Source organism: Bubalus kerabau, chromosome 23 (genome assembly GCF_029407905.1).
Source record: "Bubalus kerabau isolate K-KA32 ecotype Philippines breed swamp buffalo chromosome 23, PCC_UOA_SB_1v2, whole genome shotgun sequence".
Taxonomy (NCBI): Eukaryota; Metazoa; Chordata; class Mammalia; order Artiodactyla; family Bovidae; genus Bubalus; species Bubalus kerabau.
In genome coordinates, this window is record NC_073646.1 from 573,558 (window position 1) to 588,813 (window position 15,256).

The window sequence follows — 15,256 nt, forward strand, 5'->3', positions numbered from 1 at the left end:
TGAATATGCTATCTAGGTTGGTCATAACTTTCCTTCTAAGGAGTAAGTGTCTTTTAATTTCATGGCTGCAGTCATCATCTGCAGCGATTTTGGAGCCCAGAAAAATAAAGTCTGACACTGTTTCCCCATCTATTTCCCATGAAGTGTTGGGACCGGATGCCATGATCTTCGTTTTCTGAATGTTGAGCTTTAAGCCAACTTTTTCACTCTCCTCTTTCACTCTCATCAAGAGGCTTTTGAGTTCCTCTTCACTTTCTGCCATAAGGGTGGTGTCATCTGCATATCTGAGGTTATTGATATTTCTCCCAGCAATCTTGATTCCAGCTTGTGTTTCCAGTCCAGCGTTTCTCATGATGTACTCTGCATATAAGTTAACTAAACGGGGTGACAATATACAGCCTTGACGTACTCCTTTTCGTATTTGGAACCAGTCATAGGTAACTGCTAAGTAAATGTTTGAGTGAGTTAATGAACTTCATAAACTGTGAATTCCAGAAGAGGTGGTGGTAGTCGTGTAGAGGTTGTAGAGCTGTACCCAAGCACATGATCTCCTGGAATTGTAAGTAGCTGTGGGTTTGTTGGGGTTAGTAATGGTAGTCCTGACAGGAGTACCAGAGATACCACTTTTCTGTGAACACCAGTGTTTTACTTGGGCACCCCCCCCTTTTTTTTTTTTTTTTGGAGCGGGGAGAGGTCAAAGTGACTTGAAGCTTTTGACAGTATGTGTTTACACTTGTAAGTAGTATAGTAAAGTAAAGGACTAAAACATACCCGCTTTGTTATCTCTAGACCTCTCATTCTCTTTCTGCCTAAATAATCATCTTATCTCCATCTTTGCCTGTCAAATTCTAATGGTTATACTTGATGGATCCCTCCAGGCTTCTCTGTCAGTGGGATTTCCCAGGCAAGAACACGGGAGTGGCTTTGCCATTTCCTCCTCCAGGGACTCTCTGTGACCCAGGGATTGAACCAGAGTCTCCTGCTTGGCAGGTGGATTCTTTACTACTGAGCCACCAGGGAAGCCAAATCTGATACATTAATTAATAGGAAATAAATAGGAAGAGATCATAAAATACTATATATGGTATCATCCTGTTTTTGTTGAAGAAAAGAAGTGTATTCATGTTCATGTAGTGTAAGTGATCTGGAAAGATTTTTGTCAAGACCAACAGTGATTGTTCTTGAATTAGCACAGTTTATTGTGTTTTCTGTGGTTTTCATTTACTGTTTGTGTTTTCTGGTTTTTTTGTAAGAAACACATTGTATTTTTAAAATAGTAATATTAGTACAGAAACTTTATTTTTAAAAATCCCAGCTGTCCTTTTTTGTCTAGCTCCCAGTTGCAGTGTCTAAGACTTAGTAACTTTTATTAAATATGTTTTTATCTGAATGACTGAAACTTAAGGAAGAACTTGGCAAATGCCATAAATAGGCATATAGTGCTGCGAGGATTCAAAGAGAAAAGGATCATGTGTGGAAAGGATCAGTTGCAGATGATGTTTGAATTGGCCTTGAAAGACAGAGTTTTCTGTTGTTTTGTTTTTAAGAGGATACTGTAATTTAATACCCCTTTGTACCCGTGATTAACATTTTGTGGATAGGCATTTGAGGAAATGAAATTTGTTTGATTGTATTTATTCTTTAAGCTCATGGCTTATATTTTTAGGATACGTGCATGACCCAGCAGACTGACTTATTATCTTCTATTTGGGTTAGTATTATTACGGTGGTTTTCCCTAAGCAAACAACAGCCTGGTGAAGTGGATTGAAGAGCCTATTGTGTGATAGGGGAACCAGCCAGGAATTAGGAAACTTCTAAATCGAAAAGTGTGGAAAATACACAAGTAGTGGAGAATTAATTGCATTTAGTGATTTCTGACTTTAAGAAGAAATAAGCTTTTAAAATTTTAATTGATTATCTTGCATTTTAGATCACTTTAAAAGAATGCCTTAAAATGCTTATTTTAAAGTATTAATTGTGATGAATTTGGTTTGTAAAGTTTTATCTTTTGAGTCAGACTATAATTCACAACCATTCATGATACTTGAAATGTTAAAAGTACTTCCTGAAGCAAAGTCAGATTTTATGGGCTGCTGCAGGAGCTCCCCTTTGACTTAAGATAAATATACTCCTGTGATAAAGTCATGTTTCTGCAAACTAGCTCACTGAACTAATATTGGAAAGTATTTAATATGCTGTCATAAGACATTAACAAAATAAATTTGTAAAAGAAAAGCAAATCTGTGGGACTAGAGGTATTTTACAAACGTAGAATTTTTTATATATTCTATATAAAGTAATTCTTAAAGTTTTAGACCTTTTCTCTTTAGAATTTTATTCTTACAAAAACGTTTTCAACGGTCTTATTTTACATCACTTAAAATTATTCTAAAAAATTGTTTAAAATAATTTCTTACTCTAATTTGGATCTAAAATAGAATGAATACCATTTTTGAATTTTCAAGGCCATTCCACATTTGGTTTCGCATTTAGTAAATTTAGTCATAATATTCCCAAACCCAGTAGGATACAGTTTCTGTGGTTCTCAGACCCTTTGTAGAGTGACAGAGATTGGAATTCTGAATCTCACGAGTCAAATTTTGGCCTTTGACTCTGTTCCCCTTTCACACTCCTTGCTAAGCTTGGAATGGAAATTTCAAAGAAGAAAGAGAATAGGAGCACAAAGGCTTGGTTGATTTGAACTTGAACAAAAAATAGAAGGTTCCCTGTCTTGCACCTTTGTTGAAGAAACCAGAAATTTAATATTAGAAAGTTATTTTTCAGTTTGTAAACTTCATATACCCTGGTCTCAATTTAGTGAATAAAAGTGCTGCTGCTTAGGGGAGTACTCAGTAAGACTCTTCTAAAAACTTTATCAGCTGAAGATTCTTTTTTCCTCCTTTATAGAGCTTTGATAGTCTGTGTTCCTTATATATATTCTCAACTTGGCAGTATGCTGGCTAACATTTAACTTTTACTTTGATGAAGTTAAAATTTGTTAAGAGTTATAATCAGGGCAGTTTGTTTATTTGAAAAATATTAATGTTTTTTGTTTTGACATAATTCTGTTGAGGTATGATTTGTATACAGTTAACTGTACCCATTGAACAGAGTTCAGCTTGAGTTTTGACAGAAGTATGTATCTGTGAAACCATCATCACTATCAAGATATCGTACATTTCCATCACCTCAAAAGCTTCCTAGGGATCTTCCCTGTGGCTCAGACACTAAAGAATCTACCTGCAATGCAGGAGACCCAGGTTCGATTCCTGGATTGGGAAGATCCTCTGGAGAAGGGAATGGCAATCCACTCCAGTATTGTTGCGTGGAGAATCCCACGGACAGAGGAGTCTGGTGGGCCACAGTCCGTGGGGTCACACAGAGTCCAACACAGCTGAGCGACTAACACTGCTGCTGCTGCTAGGTCGCTTCAGTCATGTCCGACTCTGTGCGACCCCATGGGCGGCAGCCCACCAGGCTTCCCCGTCCCTGGGATTCTCCAGGCAACTAACACTACTACGCTGCAAAAGCTTCCCTGTGCCCGTTGTAGTCCACCCCTCTGAGTTGACTCCCCGTGGAAGCAACCACTGATCTGCTTTCTGTCACTGTGGATGAGTGTGTTCATTTTCTAGAGTTTTATATGAATGTACATATAGCATCTACTTTTTTATGTCTGGTTCCTTTCACCCAGAATTGTGATTTAGATTTTAATGCATGTTTTATTTTGCTTTTTAAAAACACCATTCCAGTTGACAATTGACTTTTTCACTCGGTAGTTGAGCACAGGGAATTGAGCAGGGTTCCTGGTGCCCATCAAATAGGCCTTCTGCAGCTTTATTAATTTGTAACTCGTTCCTAATCTGTTTTTAAGCTGTCATTTACTAGGAGCTGTATCCTATTTTATATATTCTTCTTTGTATATGTTGTTGTTGTTTGGTCGCTAAGTTGTGTCCGACTCTTTGCAACCCCATGGACTGCAGCATGCCAGGCTTCCCTGTCCTTCACCATCTCCCGGAATTTGCTCAAACTCATCTCCATTGAGTCTGTGATGCCATCCAGTCATCTCATCCTCTGTCATCTCCTTCTCCTCCTGCCCTCAGTCTTTCCCAGCATCAGGGTCTTTTCTAGTGAGTCAGCTCTTCACATCAGGTGGCCAAAGTATTGGAGCTTCAGCATCAGTCCTTGCAGTGAATATTCAGGGTTGATTCCCTTTAGGATTGACTGGACTGGTTTGATCTCCTTAATACTTCTATATATATTAACACCATTTTATAGAGGAAAAGCTGAAATTTAGAGAGGTTACAGAGAGCAAACTGGTTAATAAGCTCAAGGGCTCTGGACAAGAATGCCAAGGTTTAACTCTTGGGACTGTCTTTGTAGCTATGTGATCTTCGGCGAGCTACTTAGCTTTCTGTGTCTTCTTTTCTTCACATTTATTTTCAAGTGGTATGACTAATGATAGTACCTGCCTTATGGGATTGTTGAGAAGATTAAGTTAGGTGTGTGAAGCACTTACAGCGCTGCCCAGCCTGTAGTGAGTGTCCATCAATGCTAGCTGAGCCACAGCACAAGAGACTTACAGCTAGTGAGTGACAGAAGCGTACACTTAAAGCCTTATACTCAGTGCAAACAGCACAAAATGGTGATTCAAGTCAGTTTTATAATTCATGATGGGGCTCACAAATGCAGGTTTTACTAACATGGTAACATACCAATATCAGATTAGTTGGTATTGTGTAGTTGAGGACTAAGCAAGTTTGAGACTTACTTAGGGCATACATATGCTTGTATGTGTGATGTCTATACATACATCAGCATGTGAATATAATGCATTTTTAAGCTTTGATTTTTTTTTTTTTTTTTTGGTGGCACTGGGTCTTTGTTGCTGTGCACAGTCTTTCTCTAGTTGTGGTTTAAGAGCTTCTCCGTTGCAGGGGCTGCTCTTGTTCCAGGGCACAGGCTCGAAAGTGCATAGGCTTCAGTAGTCATGGAGCGTGGGCTTAATAGTTGCAACTTGCAGGCTCCAGAGCTCGGGCTCACTAGTTGTGGCCCACTGGCTCAGTTGCCCTGTGGCATGTGGGATCTTCCCAGACCAGGGATTGAACTGGTGTCCCTTGCATTACAAGGTGGATTCTTAACCACTGGACCACCAGGGACTCCCTAAACTTTAAAATAGTTATAGACTCACAGGGAGAAGGCAATGGCAACCCACTCCAGTACTCTTGCCTGGAAAATCCCATGGATGGAGGAGCCTGGTAGGCTGCAGGCCATGGGCTGGCTAAGAGTCAGACACGACTGAGCGACTTCACTTTCACTTTTCACTTTCATGCGTTGGAGAAGGAAATGGCAACCCACTCCAGTGTTCTTGCCTGGAGAATCCCAGGGACAGGGGAGTCTGGTGAGCTGCCATCTATGGGGGTCGCACAGGGTCGGACACGACTGAAGCAACTTAGCAACAGCAGCAGCTCAGGAAATGAAAGGCGGGTAGAAATTCTATATACTGTAGCTAGTTTCACTGGGGGCGGGGGGCTGGGGAACTGTGTCTTGCTCTCTTATGTAGCCATTAGTATCAAAACTGGGACCTTGGACTTCCCTAGTGGTCAAGTGGTTAAGAATCCTCCTGCCAGTTTGATACTGGGGGCACCAGTTTGATCCCTGATCCAGGAAGATCCCACATGCTTCGGGACAGCTAAGCCCAGGTACCATAACTACTGAAGCCTCTATTCCCTAGAGTCTGTGTTCTGCCACAAGAGAAGCCGCTGCAATGAGAAGCCCGCACACCGCAACTAGAGAGTAGCCCCCACTCACTGCAGCTAGAGAAAGCCTGCACTCAGCAGTGAAGACCCAGCACAGCCAAATAAATAAATAAAAAGTTTTAAAGGCACAGGTGATCTTAAAAAAAAAAAAAAAAGGAAAGTTATCATAGGTATACGCTTTAGCCCTTTATCATATTTCACCCGTTTTTACGTGTACTCATTTTTGTGTCTGTATATGCACATGTCCATGTATTTTTATTGTCTTTGCATTTGTATCACATGTATAAGTTCATGTAGCCATCACTTTGGTTAAGATACTGTGGAAGTTCCCTGGCAGTCCAGTGGTTAGGATTCTGTGCTTCCACTGCAGGGGGCACGAGTTCAGATCCCTGGTTGGGGAACTGAGATCCCACAAGACGCCCAGCGTGGCAAAAAGAAAACAAAACACCAAAACGATACAGAACTGTTTTTATCACCACATCTTTCTTGTGCTTCCTTTCTCCCTACCACTCTTTCCTGTTCCCAGGCAACCACTAATTTGTTCTCTGTCCCTATAATTTTGTCAAGAATGTTGTATAAATAGATTCATACAGTGTATAATCTTTTGAGATTGACTTTTTTCGTTTAGCATAATACCTTGAGACCCATCCAAGTTGCTTCATGTACCAGTAGTGACTGTTTTTAATTGCTGAGTAGTATTCCGTTACAGAGATGTTTTGCAGTTTGTTTAATCATCCACTGAAGGATACTGAGTTGTTTCCAGCTTTTTGCTATTGCAAATAAAGCTGCTCTGAACATTCATGTACAGGTTTCTGTGCAGACATAAATTTTCCTTTCATGTAAATAAATGCCCAGGAGTGTGATTGCTGGGTTGCAGGATAAGCATGTATTTGAATTTTTAAGAAACTACTCAGCTATTTTCCATAGAAGTTCTACCATTTTACATTCTACCAGCAGTGTATGAGAGACGTATGTTCTCAGCATTCTTACCGCCGTTTGGTATTTTCACTATGTTTTATTCAGCTTTTCTCAGATGATGTGATTGATACCTTACATGATTTCAATTTGCATTTCCCTTACGACTAATAGTTTTGAACATCTTCATGTGCCATTCATGTATCTTCTTTGATAAAATGTCTGTTCATGTCTATTGTTCACTTTCAGTTGAATTGCTTTTTACTTTTGAGCTTTGAGAGTTCTTTATAGATTCTAGATACAAATCCTTTGTTGGAAATATAGTTTGTAAATAGTTTATTCTAGTCTATAGCTTGCTTTTTCAGCCTTTTAAGAAAGTCTAGGAGACTAGAAGTCTTAAATTTTAACACTGTCCAGTTTACCAAGTGTTTTTCCTTTTAGGGACTGCATTTTTGGTGTCGTTTCTAAGAATTCTTCAGTGGGTCTGCAAATTCTCTGAAGTTTTATAGCTTTATGTCTCACATTTAAATCTATGATCAATTTTGAGTTAATTTGTAAAAGTGAGTTTCGTTTTTTTGCCTGTGAATATCCACTAGCTTAAGCACCATTTGTTGGAAAGGCTATCTATCCTTCCACCATTGAACTGCTTTTGCTTCTTCCTCAGAAATCAGTTATCTGTCCTTGTATAGATTTATATTTGGGTTCTCTATTCTGTCTTGTTGATCTTTGTGCCTCTTTCACCACCAATACCACAGTGTCTTGATTTTTGGAGCGCCAAAGAATTGATGCTTTTGAACTGTGCTGTTGGAGAAGACTCTTGAGAGTCCCTTGGACTGCAAGGAGATGCAACCAGTCCATTCTAAAGGAGATCAGTCCTGGGTGTTCTTTGGAAGGAATGATGCTAAAGCTGTAACTCCAATACTTTGGCCACCTCATGCGAAGAGTTGACTCATTGGAAAAGACTCTGAGGCTGGGAGGGATTGGGGGGCAGGAGGAGATGGGGACCACAGAGGATGAGACGGTTGGATGGCATCAGCAACTCAATGGACATGAGTTTGAGTAAACTCTGGGAGTTGCTGATGGAAGGGATACCTGGCTTGCTGCAATCCACGGGGTCTCAAAGAGTTGGACATGACTGAGCAGCTAAACTGAACTGAATATTAAGTAATCTGGACTTCATAGAATTTGTTCGGATTAGTTCTCTGCTGTTTTCTGGAAGAGATTGTGTAGAATTGGTATTCCTTTAAAATTGTTAGATTTTACCAATGAAAGCATCGGGCCTGAACATCTTTGTTCAGGAGATTTTAAACTACAAATTCAATTTGTTGAATAGTTACAGGACTGTTCATATTATCAGTTTCATCTTGGGTGAGTTTGGGCAGTCTGACTTCTGAGGAATTGGTCTACTTCATCTAAATTGTCTGGTTTATATGCATAGAGTTGTTTGTAATAGTACTTAGGTATTTTTAACATTTTTATTGGAAAGTGAAAGTTAGTTTTGGTTGTGCTGGGTTTCCATTGCTGCGTGCAGTCTTTCCCTAGTTGCAGAGTGTGGGGGCTACTCTTGGTTTTAGGCTTTTCATTGTGGTGGCTTCTCTTGTTGCAGAGCCTGGGCTGCAGAGTGTGTGGGCTTCAGTAGTTGTGGCACATGGGCATGTCACTCTGAAGCATGAGGGAATTTCCTGGACCAGGGATCGAACCCATGTCCCCTGCATTGGCAGGCAGATTCTTAACCACAGGGCCACTAGGGAAGTCCTTCCTTATTATATTTTTAATGTCGGTACAGTCTCTAGTGATACCCTCTTTTTCATTCTTCATATTGGTTAAGTTGTGTTTCTCTGTCGTTTTAAATGATTTGTACTAGAACCTTATCAATTGTACTAAAGTTTTTAAAGAACCCGCTCTGGGGTTGTGTGATTTTTTTTAAAAAATTGATTTTCTGATTTCAGTGTCATTGAGTTCTTTTCTTTATTATTTCCTTTCCTTTGCTTGCTTTTGCTTTATTTTGCTCTTTATGGTTATTATGAATAACACTGCTCTGTTATGAACAGTCATATGCACATTTTTGCTTCAGTTCAGGTCAGTCGCTCAGCCGTGTCCAACTCTCTGCGACCCCATGGACTGTAGCATGCCAGGCCTCCCTGTCCATCACCAACTGCCAGAGCTTGCTGAAACTTCTGTCCATTTAGTCGGTGATGCCATCCAACCATCTCATCCTCTGGCGTCCCCTTCTCCTCCCGTCTTCATTCTTTCCCAGCATCAAGGTCTTTCCCAGTGAGTCAGTTCTTCCCATCAGGTGGCCACAGTATTGGAGTTTCAGCTTCAGCATCAGTCCTTCCAATGAATATTCAGGACTGATTTCCTTTATGACAGAGTGGTTTGATCTCCTTGCTGTCCAAGGGACTCTCCAGAGTCTTCTTCAACACCACAGCTCAAAAGCCTCAATTCTTTGGCACTCAGCTTTCTTTATAGTTCAATTCTCACATCCATACATGACTACTGGAAAAACTACAGCTTTGATGAGACGGACCTTTGTTGGTAAGTAATGTCTCTGCTTTTTAATAAGCCGTCTAAGATGATCATAACTTTTCTTCCAAGGAGCAAGTGTCTTTTAATATCATGGTTGCAGTCAGCATCTGCAGTGATTTTGGAGGCCCCCAAAATAGTCTGTCACTGTTTCCATTGTTTTCCTGTCTCTTTGCCATGAAGTGGTGGGACTGGATGCGGTGATCTTAGTTTTCTGAATGTTGAGTTGTAAGCCAACTTTTTCACTCTCCTCTTTGACTTTTCATCCAGAGGCTCTTCGGTCCTTCTTTGCTTTCTGCCATAAGGGTCGTGTCATCTGCACGTCTGAGGTTATTGATATTTCTCCCAGCAATCTTGATTCCGGCTTGTGTTTTGTCCAGTCTGGCATTTCACATGATGTACTCTGCATAGAAGTTAAATAAGCAGGATTATTTTTGCTTAGACATGATTTAAAATTATTTGGGGTATATTCCTAGGAGTGGAATTCTGGATCATGTGGCAGTTGTATGTTTAACTGCTTGAATAGTCACCATAGTGGTTGCCTCATTTTACATTCCTATCAGCAAATTTTTTTTTGTACCTAGTCCAGCAATCTTACTCTCTTATGTCGTCGATAGTTCATTTATATATAATGCGATTGGTGATGTACTTGGGTTAATATCTGCCATCTTATTCTTCGATTTCAGTTTTTCCAAACTGTTTTTCTTTTTCTCTCTCCTGTCTTGACTTCTTTTGTATTATTGTATTTCTCTCTCTGATTACCTAGTTAGTTGTGCATTCTTTTATTGCTTACCCCAGAAATTATGATATGTACTCTTGACTTACAGTATTCTAATACAAATAATAACTATGATCACTCCCCCATTAGTGTTCCTCTGACCCCTGTCTTTATCATTTTATTATTACACGTAATTATTTTGTATTTTATATGTCTCTTAAGGCATTCTTTTTTGTTTTTACAGAGAATATTCATTTCTGTTTTCCCACATCTTCCTATTTATTTAGGGGCTTCTAAGAGGCTCAAAGCATTTTATGAAAGAGTTACACATTTCAAAGTTTGTTGATATTTCTAGAAAGCCATTCACATGTAACATATTCATTAAAAACATGGGGTTTACAGTCCCATCTGTAACACTTTGAGTCTCAGTTTCCTCATGTAAATATAGGGAATAATATGTTAAATACAGTAATATCTACCTCATAGGTGGCTGTGAAGATTAAATGAGAAAATCAAGTTAAGCCTCTTACTTGAATGCCATACACAAAGAAACATTTCATTATTCTGTTGTGGCAAGTACATAATTCCTGAGGTTTAAAAAAGAATTGTTCTTATATTCTGTATTAGAATCATCATTTTGTCTTTTAAACTTTGATTTTCAAAAGAACATGTTTCCTTTCCTAAAGTTTCCCCCTTCATTTTTTTCTCTTTCATCCATCTAATCCAGTTATCTATGTCCCAAGGAATTTTGATACTAGAACCTGTGTTTCAATAATAGAAATGTGTTACCGTAATAGAAGCAGCTTAGCCAAGACTGTCAGTTCACCTTAGAGCCATTTGTAGAATTAAAAAAAAAATTATTTGTGTAGAAAACAAACAACCCATTATTTCTATTTTCAGCCACAGAAGGCAGCCCATCTGTTGTTTATCTAATCTTGATTCAGAAACATACAAAAATAGAACAATAACATCATATCTAACTCATAATTTTAGTTTCATTTTCTGATAACAGTGTTTCCCCTTCACCAGACAATAACAGAAGGACCTGACAGAGGAGCACAGAACTAGAGAAACACTGTTTATGTGTTTAAAAGACAAACTAGAGAAGCATTGTTTATGAAAGGACCATAAGGAAATGGGTATGTTTTGCTCTTGCAACATTAATGACAGCAAGTAATTCTCTATAAATAGAGAGTATATACTACTAATCTTTTTTTTTTCTGCTACTAATCTTTAAAGTTGGGAAGTATCCTGCCTGTGACTTCCTAGCACCAAACTGATTTTTCCTCAAAATTGTTCAGTGCCTGTAATAGAGGGAAAGAGGGAGAGTTACTGAAAAAATATTCAAAGTCTCTTATAGGAAAATATTTTGAAATATTATATTTTAGAAATATAGACTATTAAATGTATTTTAAAAGTATTCATCCTCTTATGTACAGGCTGTAAAATGCTATCAAGGGGCACTTTTGGATAAATACTTTAAAATATACGAGTCATTTTGGCCTGTGTGAAACAGACTAAATAGCCTAAGCCATGAGTTCCGTTTTAGTCTTAACTCAGATCAACCGGTGGTGGTGGTGGTCATTCGTTAAGTTGTGTCCGACTCTTTGTGACCCATGAACTGCAGCACGCCAGGCTTCCCTGTCCTTCACCATCAAAGAGCCCTGTCTTCGTCTTTTTGGGCTACTGTTGTAAATCCCGTAGACTAGCTGATAAACAACAGAAAGTTGTTTCTTGTAGTCCTGGAGGCTGGGGAGTCCCAAGATCATCAGCAGGTGCCACGTCTGGTGAGTCATGTTTCCTGGTTCCTAGATGCCTGCTGCTTCTCCCTGTCCTCGCAGCACGGGAGCCCATTCCTTCCTGGCCTGACCCCTCCCAGAGTGCCTGCCTCCTAGGATCATCACCACGTGCGGGGTGAAGTTTGAGGGCCCATAAACTGTCAGCCCATTGCAGTCCCTAAGTATACTCTGCATTACTTCCGTCTTTTGAAATAATTCGAGCTTTCCTAATAGCCCAATACATGTTCTTTTTGTGTTATGTTCGTTGGGCTCTTGAAAATAATATGTATCAGTGGGAATGCAGTGTTCCGTGTGTATCAGTTACATCAGGTTTGTCACTCATGTAATTCAGATTCCAGTAGCCACCTTGAATAAAAGCAGAAGTAGGTGAAATTACCTGTAATATATTTTATTTTAACACACCCCAAATATTATCATTTCAGTGTGTAATCAACATGATAAAACCTAATGAAATATTTCACATTCTTTTTTTCATGCTAAGTCTTTAAAATCCAGTGTGTGTTTCAGGCTTGCAGCGCATCTCACTGTAGAGCAGCCACATTTCAGGTACTTCATGGCTGCAGGTGACTACGTACCAGGGAGCCCAGTTCCACGAGAGATGTGTCTTTAACATCTCCCACTGGGATTATGAACTCGACTGTTACTCCTTTTCTATTTCTGTCAGTTTTTATGTATTGATATTTTGAGGTTATGTTATTAGGTACATTCAAGTTTAGAATCCTCATCTTCTTGCTAGACTGAACTTGTATCAGTATGAGATGTTCTTTTTTATCGCTAGTAATGCTTCTTTCTTTAGACACTATTTGACAGTGATATTGCCACGTCAGTTTTCTATCCGTGTTAGCCTGGGTATCTTTTACTTTCACCTGTCTAAAAGACCCTCCATCTTAACATGTACCTCTGAATAGTGTATAGTTTTCACTGGAATCAGTTTGAGTATTGGCTCTGTTTATAATGTTGATATTTCAGTGTGTAGACACCATGTTGCTGTGTGTTTTCTGTTTGTCCCACCTAGTCTGTGTTCTTTGCTCTTGCCTTCTTTTAGAAGTATGAAGTGTTTTCTGTAGTTCTGTGCTCCTCTGCCAGGTTGTTGGGTGTACATTCGCAGACACAGCGTGTGTTTTACATTCAAGTCTAGCTTAGTACTCTTACTGCCTCCCTGACACGACTGTTTCCTCCTTGTCACTGTCACACTTTAAACTGTTAGATATATTTTTGGCGTTAACATCATTGTTTTGTAGAGTTAGTATTTACCCTCACAGTTACCTCATTGTTGGTCTTTACTTGTTTTTTATATTTCCGTCAGAGACTACTTTTCTTTTTCCCAAAGCACTGCCTGAATATTTTTTTTTAGTTCCTGTGTGTGGGTGATGAGTTGTCTCATTTCCATTTGCCCTAAAAGTCTCTATTTTGCTTTCACTTTCGAAGAGAGTTTTTGTTGGATATAGAATTCCAGGTTGGTGGTTATTTGTTTTTCAGCATTTTACAGATGCCAGTCCATTATCTTCTGACTCCCTTGCTCTTGGAAAGTCAGCTCTCAGTGTTGTTGTGCCGTTAAAAGCCACACCCTTTTTCCTCTGAGCGCTTGAACATTTTCTTCTTGCCTTAGGCACCCGCAGAGCTGCTGAAACCAATGTGTGGTTTTCATTTTTGACTCAATGGTTTGATTCTTGAACTAACTCTTGCCACTGTCCCTGTCAGTCAGTTCAGTCGCTCCGTGTCTGACCCGTTGCAACCCCACGGACTGCAGCACGCCAGGCTTCCCTGTCCATCACCAACTCCTGGAGCTTGCTCAAGCTCATGTCCATCGAGTCGGTGATGCCATCCAACCAGCTCACCCTCTGTCGTCCCCTTCTCCTCCTGCCTTCAGTCTTCCCCATCATCAGGTTCTTTTCCAATGAGTCAGTTCTTTGCATCAGGTGGCCAAAGTATTGGAGCTTCAGCATCAGTCTTTCCAATGAATATTCAGGATTGATTTGCATTAGGATTGACTGACTGATTAGATCTCCTAGTAGCCCATGGGGCTCTCAAGAGTCTTCTCCAACTCCCCAGTTCAGAAGCATTGATTCTTTGGCGTTCAGCCTTCTTCATGGGCCAACTCTCACATCCATACATGACTACTGGAAAAACCATAGCTTTGACTAAATGAACCTTTGTTGGCAGAGTAATGTCTCTGCTTTTTAATATGCTGTCTAGGTTTGTCATAGGTTTCCTTGCGAGGAGCAAGCATCTTTTAATTTCACCATCTGCAGTAATTTCGGAGCCCAAGAAGATAAAGTGTGTGTCACTGTTTCCACTGTTTCCCCATTTATTTGCCATGAAGTGATGGGGCCGGATGCTATGATCTTCAGTTTTTGAATGTTGAGTTTTATGCCAGCTTTTTCACTCTCCCCTTTCACTTTCATTAAGAGGCTCTTTAGTTTCAACCCCTGGAGGCATGTCTTATTCCCCTTTCTGTCTTTTCTCCACCATGAGGGTCCCCATTTATAGTTTTTAACAACATAGTTTAACAGCAGACTCCTTCAATACATTCTATCCTTTTTCCCTCTTATATATATATATTGTAACCAATCCGTCCTTCAGTTCACTGATCCTCTCTTCAGCTACCTCCAATCTGATGTTAAGCCCAGAGACTGAGTTCTTAAATTCAGTCACTGTTATTGTAAAGTTCTAGATTGGTTTTGATTCTCAGAAATTTCCCCTTTTGTCAAGTATATTTTTGAACAGGTGACATTTGCATCTGATACCTCTAGCATACCTCTGATATGCTGATACATATCTCATACCTCTGGATCTGGTTCAGTTCTTTTCCTCTTGGTCCTGTTTGTTGTTACACCCTCTTTTGCTTTTTTGGTTGCATGTTGGACATTATGTTCGGAAAACCCTAGAGGTTCTGAGTGATGCCGCCTTCTCCAGAGTTTCCTCTGACGCAGACCTCCAGTGGGGACAGAGCTGTCTGTTCACTCAGGGCCTGAGGGACTTGAGGCTTGGGGGTCCTTGTAAGCTCAGTCTCAGCAGCCTTCACCCACCTCCCCCCCCTCCCCCGACCCCAGGGAGGAGCTTTCCAGCGTCTCCAGTGTCTGGAAGCCTGGGGTGGCTCCCAGGGCCCCCCCTTCTCGGCAGGTCCTGAAGCCCACCGTCTCTCCTGAGCACCACGAGGTGACTGATAGTCAGCCCTCAGCCGGTTTGGGCAGAGTGTTGGGTACGTTTTCTGACATCCGGACTGACTCGTCAGGCCTGCGCTCGACTTTTTGTCTCCACAGCCCAAGGAACCCTCCAGAGCTGTGTTAGCCAGCCCCCTCTGCTTGACTTTTTCCCTTCCTTTTCTTCACAGAGTCGGCTTTGCTCAGATGCCCCAAGGGAAGGAGCGGCCCTCTCAGTCTCCAGCTCCCTCACTGGGCTTCGCTTTTGTTTGAAATCTTGGATTGTGGCTGCCTAAGGACCTCTTTTAAACCTTAAAAGCTAAAAGCTAAAGCTTTTCTTGCTCTTGGTAGGCTGACCTACAAGATGCTTGCATCTGTCACTGGAAGTGGAGACACCC